This window comes from Ostrea edulis, chromosome 10 (assembly GCF_947568905.1).
Source record: "Ostrea edulis chromosome 10, xbOstEdul1.1, whole genome shotgun sequence".
In the NCBI taxonomy this organism is placed as follows: Eukaryota; Metazoa; Mollusca; class Bivalvia; order Ostreida; family Ostreidae; genus Ostrea; species Ostrea edulis.
Window position 1 is genome coordinate 41,433,335 of NC_079173.1, and position 24,110 is coordinate 41,457,444.

General features: G+C 35.6%; 1 protein-coding gene and 1 long non-coding RNA gene across 2 annotated transcripts in view; both read left to right on the plus strand.

Moving 5' to 3' along the window:
• Window positions 1-24,110, plus strand: part of LOC125665416 (leucine-rich repeat-containing protein 15-like) — a 996,853-nt gene that overhangs the window by 533,508 nt on the left and 439,235 nt on the right. The window lies entirely within an intron of this gene.
• On the plus strand, window positions 11,769-16,219 carry LOC130050787 (uncharacterized). Its single transcript, XR_008799048.1, has 3 exons — window positions 11,769-12,020; window positions 13,102-13,143; window positions 15,728-16,219. It is a non-coding gene; the product is annotated as an uncharacterized LOC130050787 (long non-coding RNA).

A 24,110-nucleotide genomic window follows, 5' to 3' on the forward strand; every position in this document is an offset into this window, starting at 1 on the left:
GTGACCAGAAGCAAATCAACAAATCTCGCGAAATGCGTCTCAAGTAGCTTCATAGTACATTCAGCATATACTGCAGGGTATATAAGAACTTGACCTTCTTAAATTATATTTATATGGATACTACGACCATTTTCATTGTAGTAAACGACTGCATCACCGGTATCTTTTTTTTCTGTAGATATGAGTAGGACTATATAAAAATATTACTATAATTGCCTTTTCAATTGATACAGTAATAGTAGTATAAATAATTTATTTTTCAAAAAAGTATAGAATTTACAAAATGCAGAAAAATGAAATTTGGTATTCAAAATAATCGAGCAATGCACATTTTAAGCTCGGTGTCACGGTAGCTCCATGGCAGAGCATTTGCTACATAACTGGGAGGTTGTGAGTTCGAGCCTCACTCGTGCCATGGTTGTATCAACATATAAGTAGTGATTGCTCGTTTGCCAAAGGCGTATGACTTTGAGGTGATAACACGGGTTTTTCAGATATGACCTAAAATACAGTATAGCAGAGAGTGCTGGCAAGTTTTTTTTATTAAAATCTTGAAAGGGCCGTAAGCGATAACCATATATCTAAATGTGTGACACTTCACCTACAGCTGGTGATGTTTGAATATGACTTATATTTTTTTATTCGTTCATTTCAATAAGTTGACCTGGTTAGTGCATGTATTGAAAGATATACATGTATAGGATTTATATACGAGAAGACGGATAACATGGTTAAATAGTGGAGCAGCAGTTGATAATGGAATTTCTGAATTTTCGACCAATACAAATTTTGAGCTCGGCATTACGATAACTCCATGGTAGAGTGTTTGCTTCATAACTGCCATGTGTGTATCAGCATATAAGTAGTGTTTGCTCCTTTGCCAAAGACGTATAATTGCGCAGTGAGAACACGGGTCTTTCATATATAACCTAATATACAGAGGCCCGGTCTAGCAGAGAGTGTTGGCAACTTTTTTTTATAAATCTTGAAACAGCCGTAAGCGCTAGCCATAGGTCTAAATGTGTGACACTTCACCAAAGCTGGTGATGTCTGAATATAACTGATTGTTTTGTTCATTCTTTTCAAGAAGTTGACCTAGTTAGTGCACACATTGATGCATTGGTGATTGAATATATATAAATGTACAAAATTTATATACGAGAAGACGGACAACATGGGTAAATAATGGAGCAACAGTTGACAAGGCATTTCTTAATTTTCGACAGAACGTAAAACAAACACTCAACCAACCTAGTGAGTCCAGCGAGTTCACAATCAAAGTTCCGTAAACAATACACACTATATTTGCACTGAATCTCAAAACGCTCAATTCCGAAAAGGCCCGCCGCCGCTGTCACCGACATATTCGCTTGCTGATATGTCAAAAACGATTGCTGTCCTTTATAAAGTGGCCTACAGCAATTTCTAATGGAGATCTGATATGTTATGCTCAAATAAAAATATGTTGCAAAGTATTTTTTTTTCTAAAACAAAAACGTGTATTTTGTACCGAAGTAATACTACCACTTTTCCCAATCACAATTCGAGTACACAAGGATTCGATGAGTTTAGTTATAAAACAAAGTGTTATAAATAATTGGCTACTCAGTTGAGTTGAAGCGATTTATGTGAACATTTCAAACACTTATAAATGGCCGTCACATGATCAATGAAGTAATGTGACATCATAACAGATATCTTAATATATAGCCGAGAGAATCCTCCATGCAAATTGTCTGTACTTAAAAACCCATCTCATGACCGTACGGTCGGTGGAAATGTAGGCGGGGCCTATTCTAAACAGATGTTATTTACCTGGAGTGGCCAGGGTCTACCAAGGTGTTAATTGCTATATCCCGTGACACTCAGAGAAATACACAAAGACAGGACGCGTTAGAAATCTACCTGTCCGTGCTTGAGGAACAAAAAAAAAAGTCTTCAATTCATAAAGAGTACATGTATAAAAATATGACATATTTTATTTTATTTCACATATATGTATATTAGTTTATAGCCATTGGAATTTGTTATAAAATTATCTTCATTAATGCTACACTGTCAAAGAGTAGATAAAGTGTCTCCAGATATCCTCACGGTACTGAAATGTTCTTTGCCCAAGGATTCTCTTCGTTTTCCCGGTCGGATACTGATACGTTCCGGTGGACTGTCTGTCAACATTCTCGTTCCAGTGACAAATGGCTAATCCCGTTCTCATGTTGTAGGAATCATCTCCTAACTGGGTTCTTTTGTCGTGAAACATGTTGAGAACATTATTGAATGACTCAACATAATAGGTGTCCAATGCGTGCACAAAATCTTCAGGAAACGTATACACCACGAACCTATGTATTGCGTCTGTTAGAAGTTTCTCCGCAGCAGGATCCGTGAGGATAAGTTTGCTTGGCTCGTAGTTTGGGTCTGTTTTACATCTACTTTGGGGTGGGCAGTGCACATGATCATTTTTGTAGTGCGGAACGATGTTGTCTAGTCGTGATCGTAATATTGACGGATCTAAATCGCAGTTTCTCATAGAGTATTGCACGTGAGTTCTTACTGAGTGTACTTTGTCAGAAATATGTTCATGTCAAGTCTTTCCGTGGTGTTTCAGCGCACCCTTGGCCACTTTGCACATTTGCTTCTCTACGGACTTCGCAGCATGCCAGGTATCATTTTGATTGATAGTGTCTTGTCTTTCCTCCCGAATAAACTTATTAATGCTCGTGTTTCTGTCATGGGCATGGATGTGGATGGTAACTGGGCCACCTACAGACGATATCTCGCTGTCAAAGAACTCGTATAATTTCCTTGTCCCTAGAAGTTGGTGTCTTTGAGTACACCGGTCATCCTCTTTTGTGATGTGTTGCTCTTTCAAAACTGTGTGCGTCTCCTGGCCGATACACACAACGTTCGTATCTTTTGCATTTCTCCTACCTCCATGACGGGCATCGGTCAAAATTGCTATCGCACCACCATTCTCATAAGATAGTCCAATTTCCTCTTGAAGTGCGGAGTCACATGCACGGTATGTAGTAAGCTTGACTGCCTCTGTATATTTCGCCATCAGATCACGCACATGATTTGCTGTGGGTGTTACAAATCCTAGTCCATCTTGAAGTCTGTTTATCTGTCCTGAAAGCAACCCCGTACTATAGCATGAGTGAATCCATCTGGCATTTGCCAGAGAAGTTCCATTCTGCAGGTAAACATAGCTACTCCACGAAAGTGAGTGTCCAGAATTGCAACTGAATTGAAACGATGCTACAGTTCCACACATCAAAATCTGATCCGGTCGGAATTCAAGTCGGGAATGACATGTATCGTGGTGATGTTTGACTGAATTTAGAAGTTGAGAAACTGCACTATCCGTACACATAAAATAAACATGTTTCCCATCACATCTTGGAATATCTACTCTTTCGCTGGATTCGGAAAAATCCCTCTCAATAAGAAAGTCCAGGGCCCGTTCAATCACATCTGCGTTGTTGAGACGCTGGTCCTTTGCTAAGTTGTTACTGGATCTCTGTTTCACGAATGCGATTTTCTCCCTAATTCTCTGCGACACAGTAGAATCCCCTGGTAATTCTAACTTGAATGAGCTGGAACGTTTCCGTGCACTACCCGGAGTTCTGGGTGTAGAGGACAAATTATCCATAACATATAATAGGAATCGCTTGATGGAAAGATGTGAACTCAATGAGAATCTGAATAATTATGCCGACTCAGGAATACCGGGATGGGGTGGGGGTGTTATGAAACCCTAGTGTGCACCTTGAAACAGTACCTAATGAACGAGGAATCCCCATACCAGAATCAATTAGATTGGGTGTGAAGGGGGCTAGTGTCACTTGTATAAATCATGATATGTACTCCCCCTTCTATATATATATATTTTTGTAAACATTTAATTCCAGGGACGTTAGCCATTGAAGTATAGAGTGAAATTTATTAATCAAATATATTCAATATACACCCAATAAGTCAACGTTTACAGTTCTAGCCACGTGGAGGCCCCCCTGCTGTAGAACCTTTTTTTTTTTATATATTTTGTATTATAAATAAGTTTAGGCTTCAATCACTGCCACATATGTCCCATGTAAGGCTGTCCATCTACATTTGGCAACCACTCTCTGACTTGACGAATTACACAGTTTGGCATGATTTCCCGCTTTGTTCCGTAAGTCTGCCACACAAACTGCTTTCGTCTCAAATCCGTTTGTATGGCTCTGGATTTTTTCCCCTGATATCGCTCATCATTCCAGGCTCCTCGATGGCAAAGCATTGTCCAGAATTTTTTAAATAATTTTTTTCTGCCATTACTGTTTTTTCGGGATGCCGGTTTTGGTCGATCGGGCCACCAAGATTGTCTGTTGTTTTCTGACAGAACACATGGCCGACAGAGGCAATCCGGGCATTCTATCAATGATGCTAGAGGAGGAATGATAGGATTAGGAAGCTGCACGGAGGCTGATGTTGTTTCGGAAACTTCTTCTTCCTTTTCTGGATCCCATTCCCAATCGCTATGAGCAAATAAAGCACGAATTGCCGCTAATTTCTCCTCTGAAAGTTGCACAGTGATCTTATATGACATTTTCGTCGGGATACAATATGACTATGACTGATTTATTTTTAATGTACAGATACGTAGCTCAGGTAATTATCGTCTCATAATTTAAAAAAACAATTCAGAGAAGTTATCTTTGCGGTAGATGAAAGGGGCTGATACGCGTGCCGTTAATTGCTATCAACACGTTCCGGTCTCGGATACCCAGGTGACTAGCTTGGTTAAAGCTGTCAATCAGGACCTGAGCTATTGTCTATTATATGATTGACAAGCGGTGTGTTTTTTTATCCTTGTCCAGGTAACTTTTAAGGGAGGTGGCTTAAAAATGGGTCTTTAAGTATATGAATTACAAGTTGATATCAAAACTGGCCTCAAAATACATTGTATGTTTTGAAAGCATTTCAAACCTCCGGCAAGCCTTAACATAACTGCAATTTCTACTTATAGGCGTAAACTGACGTGTTTCGATGCAAATGAGATTATTAAAAAGTATAACATACACTCCGAAAGCTATTCCGATACAGGGTTTCAGCTTCTCCTTGTGAAAAGTTGTTATACTTGCTCTGCGTTATTATGTTGACCAAGGATATGATCAGTTACTCAACTTTTTTGAACAACTTATCCCTTCCTCAACACTAACTAAACGGTTGATAAAATCGCTAACACTAACGCTACAGTTAATCTACACGTGTTTGTTGATCCATACTACCATTGTAGAAACAACTGCGCAGTAGTGTTATATAGGTTCTATTTTGTAGTACGCGCCGATTACACACATCTACTGAGAGGTAGTTTAATTGACGCAATTACAAAAACGAGCTGAAAAATTGCTAATTATTCAAAATTAGTTACCAAAAATATGAACATAATACACGAGGACAAACACAGATCGGTATGTACTACTGCTTGTATGCGTCAGCATATCTGTGAATCAGTCCAGTGCGGGTATTATCATCACATTACCCACACACTTTAGCCACACGAATTGCTGACACCCTATTCCACGTAGTTTTGCTAAGCACTTACATGGACGACCGGATTACGAAGTGTCCCCATGTTTTTCTTCCATGACACAACGACAGTGCTGCAGATGGTTACATGTTCCACCCACCACGTCATATAATGACATACAACAAACTTTCCCAGTGGTGCTCAAAATTTTACAAAAATGCTAATTATTCAAAATTAGTTTCCAAAAATATAAACATAATACACAAGAACAAAACACAGATCGGTATGTTCTACAGCTTGTTTGCGTCAGGGTATCCGTGAATCAGTCCAGTGCGGGTATTTTCATCACATTACGCACACACATTAATCACACGAATTATTGACACACTATTCCACATAATTTTGCAAGTCACTTGCACAGAGGAGCGAATTACGAATTGTCCCCATGATTTTCCTCCATGTCACAACGACAGCTCTGCAGATTATTGCATGTTCCTCCCGTCACGTCATCCAATGACATACAACAAACTTCGCCAGTGACGTTACAGATACACACATACAAAAACCACTTATACCAATGACACCATTAACAACATGTGTATAACTAGATTATCCTATCACTCTGATATCTGTTTTGTTACGATAACAAAATGAATATGCAACAGGAAGTAAATATAATTACATGTACATACAAAAGATTAATTAAAATTCTACCTCTTCAGATTCCACCACTGTCACTACCGGCATAGATACAACTGTTCTTGGTAAGTACTGTACACTTATTTAAACAGGTGTAAAATTTCTACAGTAGTGTTATATAGATTTCTGGCTTCTAAGGAAGAAGAAAACAACGTATAATAGTCTATTTTGTAGACAAGAGCTGATTGCACACATCTACTGAAAGCTAGCTTAATTGACGAACTAACAAAAACGAGATCAACATTTTTACAAAAAATGTTAATTATACAAAATTAATTACCAAAAATATAAACATAATACATAAGGACAAAACGCATATCGGTATGTTCTACAGCTTGTTTGCGTCAGCGTATCCGTGAATCAGTCCTGTGCGGGTATTCTCATCACATTACGCAGATACATTAATCACACGAACTACGGACACATTATTCTTCATAATTTTGCTAGACACTTGCACAGGAGAGCAGATTACACAGTGTCCCATGTTTTTCCTCCATGACACAACGACAGCGCTGCAGATCAATACATGTTCCACCCGCCTCGTCATCCAATAATATACAGCAAACTTTTGTAGTGGCGTCACAGATACACATGCAAAAAACAACCAGTTATACCAATGACACCATTAATAATGTGTATAACTAGATTACTCGAACACTATGATATCTGTTTTGTTACGACAAAAAATGAATATGTAACAATGAGTATATATATTTACATGTACATACAAAAGATTAATTAAAGTTCTACCTCTTCAGATTCCACCACTGTCACTACCGGCATAGTCACAGCGGTTATTGGTATGTATTTATTTAAACTAATTTAATTTTAATCAATTTTCATCCATTATGCGTCTGAAATTTGTCCACACAGAAGACAAGATGTGTATGGTCAGTTTATTACAATTTTTTTTTACAATAATTTGATGATACTGGAACTACAAACCTACACTAAGTATCAACGCAACATAGCGCAAACGTCTACTAGATACGGTACTTAATTCACCCTACCGAATTATCGTGCATTTGAGAACTGTCAGGAGGGGGAACCCAAAAGCATTTGTAGAGAATGTATTTTCGCCAAGATATACAGAGTTACTCTCTATACCATGGTAATTTTTGGCACGATTATTAAAGCACCGTCACTTTCGTGGTCGTCTTTCATTGTAGCATTTCACAAACGGTTGGTGAAATATCAATATGAATTAAAATTATAAATCTATTAACAGGGGATGCTTACATCTACGTTCCCGATCCCAACTCTGATGTATCCAGGGGTCTGTGTTTGCCCTTATCTTAATTTGTTTGATTGATGGGATTGTTCACTATCCGTTATTTTCAATTTTCATACAGACGAAACCAGTGCACAGGTGATTTAGGGGTGGTTAAGAAAATGGATGTCTTGCCTTATCAGTCTGTGTTATCTCGTTTGTCAAATACTAGGTATTAAACTCCCGGATGGCCGCTTCACACTGAAATATCTTTAGGAATGTTTTCTGATTTATCTCCAAACAAATATGTGTGACTATTCGTATATTAATAGTTTGTGTCTATTTAGATTTCAGATCAGCTTCCACTGAGGCTGACACTGCCGTGACGGAAATTGCAGGATTTGGCAAGTATTCAACATGTACCAAAACATGTGGACATTGTATGATACACTGTTACTGATTAATCAAGTAGCAATATGCAGTATACGTCATATACATTTGATATTTACATTCAGCAATAACCAATGCCATAATATTGACGCTGATATTATTGAAAACATATATTTGAAATTTAATTTTTGCATGATGAATTCCAATCCACCAGGTAAACTCCATGTATAGAGATTGTATTTGTTTCCAATTTCTAAATGTCCCATGCCATCGGAAGTAAGTTCGTTTCTTTATCTATTTGTTGAAAAATATCATGAACTGCCCTACAAATGCATGCATATGTAATTTCATATCGTTAAAAAAATTTCCACAGATGCCGCGAGAGGAATCTAATTTGAGACGACCTCGAGTATGACTTGGCACGTAGCGTAGACAATTAGAAATACTAAAACAGTCAACACAGTTTTGACAAATGTTTATATAACCACCTTTGTCTTATTTGTTGAATCGGTCATTAAGGTATTATCAACAGATTGAATGACGTGAACACAATCATAATTCATTTCCAGGAAGTAGTATATCATTCTCAGTTGATTATTCAAATCAACTGAATCTTTACTTAAGACTGATGAATTGCAAAGTTTTGTTTTTGAGAAGTGGTGCAGAATCGCATACCCTTTACATTACTGATTGCTTAATAAGTAAGATATCCACATACAATGCGAAAAGAAATATGGTATCCTTATATATTTCAAATCAATGTCCGTATTGTAACATATTATCCAATAGCAAAGCACACGGGTGCATATAAATAAAAAGGGATCAATGAGAATCGCCACAAACAATGTTCAAATAAAGCCATGGAAGATTCATCGATGTACTGTTACCTAGACAACGTAAGAGGCATGCATCCCTGTCGATGTATTCAACATTGGTAGGTTTTTATATCCAATAGTCAACGCTGGTGAGTACAGGTTTTTGTTTTCCAATATAATAGGCTAATATAGAACAAAACAACCAGAAGGTGCATCGCTATGTACAAGTCATATGTTTACCCGGAATGTACAACATATACGTTGATTTGATATTTACAAGTTTTACGTATTATTAGTGTCTACAAGGTATAAATGTAATCGGTAATTATAATACATACATCTGCTTGGTAATTACATGTGATATATTTACTTGGTATGTACACGTTACACGTTTATTCGGTATACGCGTATTGTGTGCGTCCGGAGAGAACGGGATAATAATAATTATAATAACGACGGAAATCACAAACATGGAATATGGTAAGTATTCAATGTTTTAATCAATCTTTCTATCATCTTATTTGGACATTTCAGGAGATCAGAAAAGTGGACGTGTTTCTCTGTTGCTTCGACAATGACATGCTCTGCATGTAGTCGGAATTTTTGGAGAACACGGTCGGATGCTGACAGCTGCTTTGTGTTACCAGGACTTCAGCCATTCCCTTTGAGTTCGGCATTTCGCAAGTTCTATGGCTGATATGGTGATCTGGATAGCAGATGCAATGCCTCACTGGATTGAATAATGTCTTACCATTTTAATGCAAACTGTTAGGCCGCTTTTTATAAAATGGTTTTGATACAGATTGTCCCACTTACATGATGGAAACAGAGGGTTTACGGCGGGTGTGGCCGATCAACAACGAATGTTACCTTCTCCTAGATAGCTGAATCCCCGCCAGTGTTTCTAATGGTTGGTGTTTGTCCTATTATCAATGCGGTGTTCTTAATACGATTTTTGAAATTGATCACGGTTTATTATTTCCAGTATTCCCAGAGGAGCGGATAAATGTGAGTAACAGACAGCTATACAGTTCATGACTTAACATTCGATTGCAACATTATCCATTATTTGATGAACAACCTGCATGATATTTTGAAAGATTGTTGTTGATGAAACAGTGAGAATAATGAAACATAATTAATATCATAAGTACTAATGTTTCAATTTCTCTAATTTTTAATGTCTAGTCATTTTATCACTTATGATTTGATAAACCCAGAAAGCTAGATGACACGCACATTCACGTTCATATGTATAATACAGGGTTTCGATATCCCTCGTACACTTCTGATCCATACTAACAATATGACACGTTCTTCATTTTCATATATAGCCCATCGTCTAGCATAATATTCAATGTAAGTTATATTATGTACGATATTTTGTCTGAAAATGAAAGATGTTTTGTTTTAAATATGTTACAAAATATAGTACATTTAACCCTAACACGTATACACGTGACGATCTATCATTGCTGCCATGGATGCATTATTTCCAATTCGGCCCATTACAGTCCAAAGTCAGTAGTCTAAACTTATCTGAAATGAATCTAATTCCTTTAACCACAATCAATGAATTTGTTGTCAAACTCCAAATCGTACTACGTAAGAATATAATTTAACAGTGATTAGGTTAGTATTTCTTTTCTTTCATTCCTTGCAGATGATCCCCTGTTAGTTCAAATATAGTAAACGTGTAAAAGTGATCGGGAAAACTCCCACTAGTAGTTTTTATTAATATTTAAATTATATTTTACTAAAGCTTAATGTTAGTCCGTGGTTTTTAGTACACGGTGAATATATTTAATTGTAAATTGTCGGTATTTTTGAAGTAAGTCGGTATCTTGGTATATTTCCATTACTTGCAACCAATGAACTTTTTCCTCTCGAGGCCTCGGCTTCATTACTTTTATGAAATGGATAGGTAGTCGGACATTACCCTATATATTGAAATACTGGCATATGTTCTTTCTGTTAGAAAACAATCCATGGTTTCGAAATTTAAGAAAGTGTCTTGTTACAGATTTTTTATTTTATCTTATTTTGTAATAACGTTAAGAATAATAAAAAGTACATCATTAACATTTTTATTAATATAGAACCCTGTTGATAGTTCTTACATATGGTAATAATTGCTATTACAATCAGTTGATGGGTTATGAAACATATTTTGATATTGCTTTGCTTTCTGGTGCAACCTGTTTTAAACGACGTGTGCAACCATAATTATCGACAGCTAAGGTATGCTGATTACGTCGTTCCCGATTATATGCTGAGTAGTATGCACAAATGATAAGTATGCGGTATATCTAATACCACTGAAAGGAAGGGGTTGCATATTCTAATATTTTCTCGGCAACTATCGAGATATTGCGGATTTCGATTTCAGATTGAATTTCGATATGTGAGAGTTAAAAGAATATGTATATTTGTTGAGTCTACTTTTTCACAGCTGAATTTTGTCAAATTCTACGAGAGAAAATCTGAGACAAAATATTTATAATTAGATTGATTGATTGATTTAATGCCCCTCTCCATGTTTGTCAATCATATGGAGACGTCAGCATTACCTATGAAGGCTGCAAAATTGAGACTTATGACCAGTGCTTACAGCTTTTGAACAGGGAGGAATATTTATTACGCCATACCTGCTATGACATGGGGTCTCGGTTCTTGCGTTCTCATCATAAAGACCGCCCCATTTAGTTTCCTCTTATGACAAACAAGGAGTACTGACGGACATATTCTAACAAGGATCCCCTCGGGAACATTCCTAATCAAAAATACAATGACAAAGACGATTGTACACTCGTTATAGTCACCGTTTTCTTATCTTACAAAATGATGATCTAATCGTTGTGTATATATTTTCACCAAAACTCTCATTCATCATTTGGAATTCACAAGGATTATTTCCATCTGTGAAATATATCAACACCCCAATCATCCTACTGAATATATCTGTAGCATAAAGAGAAGTGTTAAATCTATATCATTTTTGCTAGGAGAACAAAATAATCTTGATAATGTTCTGAAATCAAACACAAAGCTTCCAATGCAGAGAAATTATGAAAATATAATGGAATGAAATATAATGCTATGTGTGTTTCTTGAAATAGTTAATTCTTTGTTACAGATGGGGATTATATCACCAGTAAGAGAAGGAACAATATGGCTACTTGATGCTTCCCATTCTTTTTAATGGACAACCCACTACTGATACTCCACTTCAATTGGTCATACTGTGAATTAGCATCCGCATCGACCGGATGGAGAGTCAATCTTCGATGAACTGGGGATTCACTCTGCGGAAATACATTACTTCCATCTGTTAAACTCTTGCAATTACAGGGTACATCCATGTAGGGTTTTCCAGCCTTCCTGACTACTGAAGGTATTGTGTCTGTTTATATGATGCTTACATTGTAATTCAAATTCTCAACTTACGTATTGCTTGTTGATATTTCTTACCGTATAGTCACTTTGTAACAATATCGTAGAGGCTTTAAATGTTGCAAAAGCTCAAAATCGCATATGGTGTTTATATCTCTTAACTGATTCGATAATCAAGAGATTGTTCTGTGTCAATCTCTACCCAGAGTTATCGTTCCCGCTACGCTCCACTGATACCTCTGTCAACGTCTAAAAAGTTATATCAAAATACACAAAAACTAACTTAGCATATCGAACTGTAATGATAATATCTGATCAAATCAAACACTTCTTTGATTTTTTTTAAAATCAGAAGATGGTAAATATGAGACACTTGAGCGAATTAGAAGGTTCATATAAATATTCATTCATTCAATAATACTAGTATAATCATGGGATTCGTTGTTTTTGTGAACCTACTTTAAGATTTAAAGCATAAAACGCAGATACATTTGTAGACAAGAGCTGATTACACACATCTACTGAAAGCTAGCTTAATTGACGCATTAACAAAAACGAGATCAACATTTTTACAAAAAAATATTAATTATACAAAATTAGTTACCAAAAATATAAACATAATACATAAGGACAAAACGCAGATCGGTATGTTCTACAGCTTGTTTGCGTCAGCGTATCCGTGAATCAGTCCTGTGCGGGTATTCTCATCACATTACGCAGATACATTAATCACACGAACTACGGACACATTATTCTTCATAATTTTACTAGACACTTGCACAAGCGAGCGGATTACACAGTGTCCCATGTTTTTCCTCCATGACACAACGACAGCGCTGCAGATAAATACATGTTCCACCCGCCTCGTCATCCAATAATATACAGCAAACTTTTGTAGTGGCGTCACAGATACACATGCAAAAAACAACCAGTTATACCAATGACACCATTAATAATGTGTATAACTAGATTACTCGAACAATATGCTATATGTTTTGTTACGACAAAAAATGAATATGCAACAATCAGTATATATATTTACATGTACATACAAAATATTAATTAAAGTTCTACCTCTTCAGATTCCACCACTGTCACTACCGGCATAGCCACAGCGGTTATTGGTATGTATTTATTTAAACTAATTTAATTTTAATCAATTTTCATCCATTATGCGTCTGAAATTTGTCCACACAGAAGACAAGATGTGTATGGTCAGTTTATTACACTTTTTTTTTTTACAATAATTTGATGATACTGGAACTACAAACTTACACTAAGTATCAACGCTACATAGCGCAAACGTCTACTAGTTACGGTACTTAATTCACCCTACCGAATTATCGTGCATTTGAGAACTGTCAGGGGGGGGGGACCCAAAAGCATTTGTAGAGAATGTATTTTCGCCAAGATATACAGAGTTACTCTCTATACCATGGTAATTTTTGGCACGATTATTAAAGCACCGTCACTTTCGTGGTCGTCTTTCATTGTAGCATTTCACAAACGGTTGGTGAAATATCAATATGAATTAAAATTATAAATCTATTAACAGGGGATGCTTACATCTACGTTCCCGATCCCAACTCTGATGTATCCAGGGGTCTGTGTTTGCTCAAAATCGCATATGGTGTTTATATCTCTCAACTGATTCGATACTCATGCGATTGTTCTGTGTCAATCTCTACCCAGAGTTATCGTTCCCGCTACGCTCCACTGATACCTCTGTCAACGTCTAAAAAGTTATATCAAAATATACAAAAACTAACTTAGCATATCGAACTGTAATGATAATATTTGATCAAATCAAACACTTCTTTGATTTTTTTTTCAAATCAGAAGATGGTAAATATGAGACACCTGAGCGAATTAGAAGGTTCATATAAATATTCATTCATTCAATAATACTAGTATAATCATGGGATTCGTTGTTTTTGTGAACCTACTTTAAGATTTAAAGCATAAAACTTAAACTTATAAAATTATTATCCATGATGTTATAGGTATAGGTAAGTTTTGTGAAGAATCTTGTCATTTAGACGTTGACAGAGGTGTTGTAGCGCATTGTAATACGCCCTCTGATGAGAGCTTGGTTCTGTATGTTGTAACATTTCAAATCGAGGCAGGCTAGTGACAAAGAAGTTGTTGGTGCAGGGGTTTGACCAATATCTTTTAAAGTCAGTATTTTACAAACTATATGTCCGTTATAACGATATAGTTTGCCAATACAACATACCATTATGTCAAATGCTGTATGACGTCTTCCATACTGATTGCTAGGTCGTTTTTGGCTAACTGAATTTGACTACGGATTACTCCTTTTAACTGATAAAGATATGGGACTCTTTGCGGGTGTGACCAGTCGACAAGGGTTGTTTACTCCTCCTAGACACCTGATACCACCTCTGGTGTATTCAGGGGTCCATGTTTGTCCAACTCTTTATTTTATATTGATTATAGGAGTTATGAAAATGATCACTATCCCTTACCTTCACCTTTCATGTTAATACATTATGAGATGTAGATACCATATCATATCAGCCAACTAACATTGAAACGCATTGTACAAATAATAAGTAAGTCCGTGATCCACATCATAAATACTAATAAGATATATGGTAGTTTGCCTGGTAACTTTAAATTTGCAAAAGTTACTGCAGCCTTTAAATGAGGGATAGATTAAGTCCCAATAGCAAAAGACCCATTTCTATTTTACAAGCATTATCAAAGCTTTAGAAATGACATACAACAACAAACATACGCTCTTTTTACAGACATGATATATTACAAAAAACCCAGGCGGACTTCATGCAATTACACTCTTGTCAAAAACTCTAATAAACCACAGCAACTTACAAGTATGTTTTTTTTTTTCTACTTTAGTAAAAACTTTTGATCTTGTAAATCATGAAAAGGGTCAATAACTACAATTGACAATGTTCATCTTACCATTTTCTACAATAGTAAAGCCACGGTGTTGGTGGTCGTTAGAGTTCCCCAGATTGAACAAAATATTAATTCCTGCCACAAACCTATGTTTTTGTTCTCGTTCGTTGATGTGATTTATATTTCTTTTTACAATATTTAGGCCATGGTGTTGGCAGCTGTGAAAGCTTCTGATATTGAACTTTAATTTCTCTCACACACCTAACTTTTTTTATAGTTTTTTTAAGGTAATTTATATGCAAGGTGAAGATAACAAACAGTGATCAATCTCATAATTTTAAATGTTATAAGTACATTTATCTGTTGGTTGACCCTTGATTTGTAAGCGGTAATGGGATCTCACCAATACTTCGGCTTTTAATAGGAATCAGAAGTATCGAAATCACGTAGGAATTTCAACCAAACATTGAATGAAGTGGTTTGTGCACGACCTATTTTTTTCCGTACGGTGAATTAGAAATACTCCACGTGTAAAATGGTACACGATGACAAAGATATCCAAGGGTATTTATTCAGGAATTCATTTCTTAACTAATTATGGACAAATTAGTCATTTTCGATATAAATGACCAGACTACTAACAAATTGCATATCAATGTAATCAATTAAGAAACATGCATCGAGGAAACTCTGATCAGGTAAAATATCAAACCCATTTACTGAGTATCTGCAAGGAAATATAGATTTATGATTTTAAATATTGTAGTACAATTAATTATTTCATTTTTATTGATTGCATTCAAATGTTTTATTGCATTACAGGAGATGTAGCAGTCATAATCAGATCCACAACGGTTCAAATCCGAAGAAATCAACCTTAAGAACAGACATGAAGCTTTGAACTCTCGATTTAGAATGCTGCTATGTGGCTCAATCAATTCCTGTGAAATCGAAATGAATTTCATATCTATGTCCTTTATACTGTAGCCTGTGTTGAAGGACTTATTGAACCATATTATCTAGCAGTCCTGTCTGAACGTTAACGTTACGCCGTTCCGGGGTATATATCGAGGACGGTATGCTGAGGGTTGTATACAGAGTGTCAGTATGTGACGATACACAGTGCACCGTCCGTCATCGTGAATATAAAGATAACACATGTTCTAATATGTTATCATCATCTGAACAGAAACTGACGTTCTATTTGAATCTAAATTATATTTAGACACGACGGATTTGAAATAATTGGCTTAAACTTTCATTTGTCAACTTTTAACAACGTTTGCTTATCTACTTTTAAATTTTGAATGTTTATTTGTGACTCATTTGTGACTTCCTGAAATACATTTCAAAATTAAGGATTATCTCCCTCATGTATATCTCTTATCCTTGGACGAATTTGGCTCCACTTGTTTGGCACACTGCTTTTGGCTATATTTAGATCTAAAACTTCATAGTTATTTCGGATTTCAAACATTTCGGTTGAGCATCACTGAAGAGACATTATTTGTCGAAATGCGCATCTGGTGCATCAAAATTGCTACCGTATAAGTTTTACATTATGACCCCCGGGTCGAGGCCTCTGCTGGTGGACTGTTAGTCCCCGAGGGTCTCTACAGCGCAGTAGCTAATTACTTCATTACTAGCTTGAAAATACGGATGTATATTTAATTGCTGTTATAAAATTTAGAAATTCATTTCAAAATTAAGGATTATCTCCCTTATGCATAGCTCTTATCCTTTGACGAATTTGGCTCCACTTGTTTGGTACACTGCTTTTGGCTATATTTAGATCTAAAACTTCATAGTTATTTCGGATTTCAAACATTTCGGTTGAGCATCACTGAAGAGACATTATTTGTCGAAATGCGCATCTGGTGCATCAAAATTGGTACCGTATACGTTTTACATTGATTATATCCAATATTTAGAAAAGAGTCTTGGAGTAGTAAGCTAATATAAAACTCTAACCTGTGTCTACTTGACAACTTTTACTCACCATGGAGATATGACTGACATATCTTTAACGCGACGTAAAACACCACGATCGTAGTTAACTTATTTCAAAAAGAGACAATTTAAATAAATATGTTACATAAACAATGTCCTCAATAAAACAAGATGTATTTAAATTTAGACTTATATTCAAACTTATATTCACGGTGATAATCGCATACGGGAAGCGTTAAGCTGTTATCATATACACATGATATTATGTAGTTTCACATGTTTCATTTTTGAATCTATTGAAAGTGGATGACTACATGTTTGTCATAATAAGCATTTATTGTATGCAGACAGCACATTTTATTTCTTTTCTATTGCGTTGCTAGATTTGAAAGGCATGTCTAATTTTCTACCATTTCTTCATATGAGCATTATATATGTTCCAGGCTAGCTATGTCATCTTGTTGTATGGATGCAATGTCACAGTAAAATGTTTCCTTTTTTATGATTAAACATAAGTCTTTTTCAACTCTGATACAGATTATGATGAAATTCATGATAGGTGGGACCAGGAGCTTAAGATGAATACAAAAAACCCTCTTCACCAGGTACACCTAATATGAGTCATATACTTTGACCAGGAAACCAGGAAAACTAAGTAACCTGTAGTTAAAATCACTATGTAAAGAATTACCTAATAATTGATAAGCAGCACGTCAGATTCTGCGATTGCGGAAATATTAACGTACATTTAAACTCTATACATCCCAGAATGCAACAGAAAACCACGCATTACCTAATTTCAGATTGACTAAGATACCTACAGGTTGCTTAATCAGTGTAATAAACCTCAAGAAAAAAGCATGTATCATCAAACTATATTATTTCAATGATTCATTGAATATTGTCTCGAGAATATTTCACTTCTGGTGACCACTGCCGGTGAAGGGCTGCAAAATTTAGACCTGTGTTCGGCGCTTATGGCCTTTGAGCAGAGATGGATCTTTATCGTGTCAGACCTGCTGTAACACGGGATCTCAGTTTTTGCGGTCTCATACGAAGGACCGTCCCATTTAGTCGCCTTCTGAGACAAGCAATTTCAATGAAGATCCTACCCAAATACTCTATGATAAATTAAGACCACTATGTACCGTATACGATATTTTTGTGCATGTTAAAGTTATTTTTTGCATACCAAAAATTTTACAGACCGTGAAAATATAATTTGATGTCAAGTTTCTCTATATCCATATTTGAAATAATTTTTTCAAACGAAAAGCAGAAAAATAAAGAGAATAAAACAATATCTATCAAATATACATAGACACAAACAAAACAAAACAAAATATATTCGATTCAACTAGAATTCAGGATGATCAGTGTTAGTTATTTTCACCTTTCATATGCTACGAGATTGATCACTGTTCATTCTCTCTACCTTGCTTTCAAACGTTCGAAAGTTTCAAAAACAGTTTTCCCCATCGACTACGTACCTCAAATCGCTTGACTCGACTCTGATTTAGTCTTTTGTCAGTGTGATACGATATCTTTGGTTAATCGGTTTTCATAGCGGTCTATTATTTATCTGTGAATCCATCATTATTAGTAGCTTACTTGCTCATTTGATGCATATACATGTACATTATTTAAATAGTGGGAACGTGAACAAAGCACCTAAACTTTTACAGCGTTTATATGACACAATGAGTAATTAAGGGATAATTACTTTGTACTCCTAATTCTCTATAAGGAAATACCACTATTTTGATGATATCTGTTATTTTTCGGAGTCAATGCTTGTATTCGATTACAAAAAACACCCAACAAGAAATAATGGGAAATTTGTGTTTTCATATCAGTTTGCACCGTTTGCACTGTGTCCCTGCTTTGACATTTTGTCCATGTTATTTTCATTTTAGGACAACCTGTTTTTGAGATCAGTTTAATTTGAAACAATTTCGTTACGTGCAGTATTTTAATTTTTTCTCTTAAATACCAAATGGTATTGCTCTAAATGAATCCTTTAAAAATAATAGGATTGTAAGCACCATTATGATCCAAGGATTGAAAAATATTTATGAGTTTAATGCATGCTTTGATCATTATTATTGAATTATTTTCCTTTGTATGTAATCTTATCTAAGATATGCACACTTTACTTTGAAATTGCGTGTGTGAATTTCAGTAACGGATGATGAGCATTGGCGTTAGCGAAAACATCATTGATCACAGTGCTATGAATGATAATACACTCATCCTCACTTTTTTGTTTAGAATTTTGTTGATGAGTTGATGCATGCAGAGGGAAAACACTGAAAGCGCAAAATACACCCAACGGATAGTTTTAATTCAAAAGCACCGTTTTGTAGAATTAATGGAAGGATAAGATAAGGAACATTATCTCCTATATGGTACACAGAATACAGCGATGGAGAGACACGGAAACCTGGGTATATAAGATATTGGTTCAGGTGCCTAGGACATGTAAACATCACGTGTCGACCGGTTACACCCTCTGGGAGTCTTGTATGTTTTGATCAGGCAAACGTAGTAATCCGTAGTCAGAATCAAGGTGTTAAGAACAGCCTAACAATAATCAATTTACTATTGGGTATTGCAAATTGTGAAACAAAATGCTTTCTTATCAGTCATCGTGCTTACATTTAATGGTTACAAACTATAATCCTGGCCTTTCTGTTCACCAGTTGTCTTAGCTTTGTTCACTATCTTGCAAGTGCGGGCATCGACTGTTAACGTCATTGGATAGGTGATTTGTAATAATAAGGTATGTTATTTGTGTTGTGGGATCGATAACGTTTCATGACAACTACTAGTTTATGAAAGTTGCGAATAAAGGATACGTTGAATTTATTTCTTGAAACTTCCTGAAACTTGTGTGGATATTCTCAGTTTCCCCCACCCCCACCCCCCTAAAAAACAACTTGAAAATGTAGCTCTCCGCCCAAATCATGACGTTGAATTCTAATTAAATCAAACGAAAGAATAAATCTAAATGAACGTATTTCTACGATTCCATATAAAAATATCGATCACTAGAATTTGAGGTAACCCTACGTTTGTTTGTATATCTGTATATATCTCTGGATACCCAACGCAGATTGTATTCCTTTTATATTTGTTTGTACATAATATCTTTAAACAAAGTTTTAAGTCATCATTAGTTGACATACAAACAATCGGAATGCAACACTCGTAGTAAATAGATGGATAGGTTCCGCGTACTACAGTGTAAGTACATACATCCGGAGATTTTAATGATTCTACTATCAGCCAATTTTGCTTATTGTGATCTATTAACACGATGAATTCAATGTCTGAGAGTACATTTCCGTCTGTTACAATTGTAAAATAACAGCCAGTTCAACATTTGATATGTTACCTTCCATTTGATAAGATTCTCAGATAAAGATTTAAATACAGTTTACATGTTTAATGGGTTGACTTCCCTATGTTATTTGCTAAATAGAATGAGCAAAAATGAGCAAAACTTACTTTAATTCGAAAAAAAAAAGAAACAATACCGAGATAATGAATTCAACACTGTAGAAACATATACCGTACCACGGACTTGAGTTCATGTGTATATCAATCAATATAAATATATTTATATATCTGTTTATTTATATTAATCCTCGCTACTTTATTCTAGAAATTAAATACAATCACTTGGACACTACAATAGTGTATTTGATATTTGTAACATTTGTTGTTTGATAAAGTGTTACCAAAATGCAGAGAGTCTAAACCAGTTCTGGGCCCGAACTCTGTGACATTATTACTATAGAAAGCGATCCAAATCTTACCCAGATAAAGAAAAATACCCACTCGCTTCAATTGCCTAAACAATCAGAAACTAGATGCGACATGCGTAATTTGCCGGTCTCCCTTCATAGAATAATGTTATAACTAACTACATGTCCCAGCAACAGGTTCTTGAAATAACAGAGATATTCGTCATAGCTCTCTAGGTTCCACCTGTTTGTTGTTAGTAGGACAGTTACCGCTCCAGGTCAACTGGTTGTTTCTTGCCTATGACAGCAGCATAATTGAGACTAGTGTGGAACATTTCGGACCTATCAATTAAAATTTCATATCAAATATACGTTACTTACTTCCTCATACATTTACTTTAATAGTGTTTCTATGTTCGTTCTATCTTGGTTGTTTATTTCAGAAAAAATCAACTCCTGACTCTATCTGCTACTAAAGACATGAAATACCTAAAACTTGAAAGGAGGTAAAAATGGGTAAAACTGATCTAACTGAAATAAAATAGACCAACAAAAATTAAGAAAGCCAAAAAATAATGTCAGATTTCCTTCCCTACGTCCAATATCACAAGAGAAATGTTTTGATCAATTGTAAGGTTTTTGAGATTAAGTATACTGTGTCTTTCATTAAAATGACAGTTGATGCTGCTGAGGAAAACTTGAGTCTTGTAACGTCTACACGAATAGCATTATGAACGTATGAGGAAGTAAGCAGCGGACATCTGCTGTGAAATTTTAATCGATACGTCCGACAACTCTGTAAAATGAACATGTTTATCATTGACATCAAGCCTCTTCCATTGCAAGTTTTACATCTTAGAGAAAATTGGAGTATAAATATTTATGCAATTTAATCATCATTGTCAAAAACGCGAATGCATTTCAATACGTTGTCCTTTTTATATTGTCCAGTCATTGACAGTCAGGAGAGCTATGGAGTTGTAATATGAAAAAAAAAACCAGGAAATGTCTTTGAAACTAAAATGATTTCCTTCACGAATAGACGAAAATCAAAAACCTCATATTCTTATTTCATTATCAAGCCCTATGGAAAATGACTCATGCGTTACATTAAATTTGGAATTTCAGAACTATAGATATCTGTGTCCGGGTTCGTGTCCGGGTTCTTGTTTGCCCTACTCTGGTTGTGTATTATTTATAGGGATGAAATCGATCACTATTCCTTGATATTTACGTTTGATGAATCGTTTTCGATCTTTCCAAATGTTGAGTTAAGAGAGTGCCTAAATATTGGCAAGGTTGAACTCCAGCATCTCTGCATCTTTTTGATAGGAAGTTCAGAGTATGTTACGTAGAATCAGATTAGTGTGTAACAAATTAACGGATTTTTTTTTTTGGAAGACTGATCACAAGATATGTTTATTCCCGTGCTCTATTTCAATTTAGAAAGCAATTGACAAGGGTTTGAAAAGTCCTCTATAACTTCAGCATTCCGTACATCTATTATATTCACTTAGTGATTTAATTCGCAAATAGGAACTATCACTGGCTCCAATAATATCTGACGTGTTCGTACCAGATGTTAGGTCTTTCTTCACACATTAATTTCAACTACTGATTACGCCGTTTACCTAATAAAGACAGAGGGCCCAGGACGGATGTGACCGGTGAACAGGGAATGCTTACTCATTCTTGGCACTTGATCCAACCTCGGTGCTGTCAAGGGGTCCTTGTTTACCCCATCCTTCATTTTGTAATGTTTTAGAATTATGAGATTAATCACTGTTTATCTTCTTCACCTTTCATACACGAGTCAGTTGAAATTAAGACATGGCATAGATACACTGATCCTTTGGGAATCCGAGTTAAAATAGTCCTCAATACGCCTTGCTTGTCGTAAGAGGTGACTAAATGGGAGGGCTCTTTCGATGACACCGCAAAAACAGAGGCCCCATGTCACAACAGATGTAAAACTTATACGGTACCAATTTTGATGCACCAGATGCGCATTTCGACAAATAATGTCTCTTCAGTGATGCTCAACCGAAATATTTGAAATCCGAAATAACTATGAAGCTTTAGATCTAAATATAGCCAAAAACAGCGTGCCAAACAAGTGGAGCCAAATTCGTCCAAGGATAAGAGCTATGCATGAGGGAGATAATCCTTAGTTTTGAAATGATGTGGCAGGATATAGATTCCTCCCTGCTCAAAGGCCATGCGCGCCGAGCGTAGGCCTAAATTTTACAGATCTTCACCGGCAATGGTGACGTTTCCATATTAGTGAACAATTCTCGCAAGGGGCGTTAAACAATTTACAATATGTTTAGAATTTCAATAGCGGAAGTGTCGTGGGATTATTCTGAAAGGTTTACATAACAATGACCTATGAGATATAAGTGTATTAATATTACGTTTTCTATTGAGAATGTCGGGGCTGTATTGTCACTTTCTAGCGCACGCACGCTCTTCTTGCGCAAGTCTTGTTTTTTATGTTAGTTATATTTGAATTAAAACAGCAATTTCTTTTTTTTTTTTGTTGTTGTAAAAATGAGGGTCCGCCATTTATTTTGTTTACCTCGCGTTATATTGCCGCGGACACACAGGTTTCCATAGTTTTTAACAAACGTTGTGATTTTTATCTATGGTTTTTCCTGGGCGACGAGGGAAGCACATTTATGTTATCTTGGAAATATAAGTATTACAAGTGTGTGTTTTATCAAACAATGTCTATGATTGCTTTTCATTACGTGATGTTTGTGGTGTATATGTACTCAAAATAAATATCATCTCGCATTGTATTATAAAATCTCTGTTTCACTGGTTTGTTTGTTTACTTATAAGTATTTACACAACACAAATTGTGTTTTTTTCTTCCTACATTTAGAAGGTTAAATTTTTGGTTGTCGACATTAAATGAGTTATATTTTTAATGTTTGACATAAAAAACAAAACTCAAACTCTTTCATTTATTTATTCGTATTGCTGGGTTTTTTCTTCTATTTGATGATTTAGATTGACTAAAACTGTAATAATAATAATCGTATCATTCATTTACAATAAATTGGGTGTTTGAATTACAAATTGCAAGTCAGTCTTGTATTTCTGGTATTGAAAATCAATACACGAATAACTGTAGAAGCAACTAATGAACAAAACAAAATGATGACGCCCATATGGATAACAAAATCTTCCATGAATGTTTGTAAAGAATATTTCTATCTATTTGCTGATTTTCTTACCCCCCCCCCCCTTTACATACGTTTTACCTTTAGAGCCTTGCTTTGTGGGCGGACTTTCGGCCCATATATATAAAATCCATAATACGAACTTTTAACTATAGCGCTTTCGCTCTGCGGACTTGTCAGTAGATTTTTAAACGATGTAAACAAGTTCCATTATGACGTCGTCCTCGTGACATTATGTGGGCAACGTTAAACTTAATACAGCCATGAATGTGACATCAGATCATTATACAATGTTTATGTTATGCACTTTTAAAACTA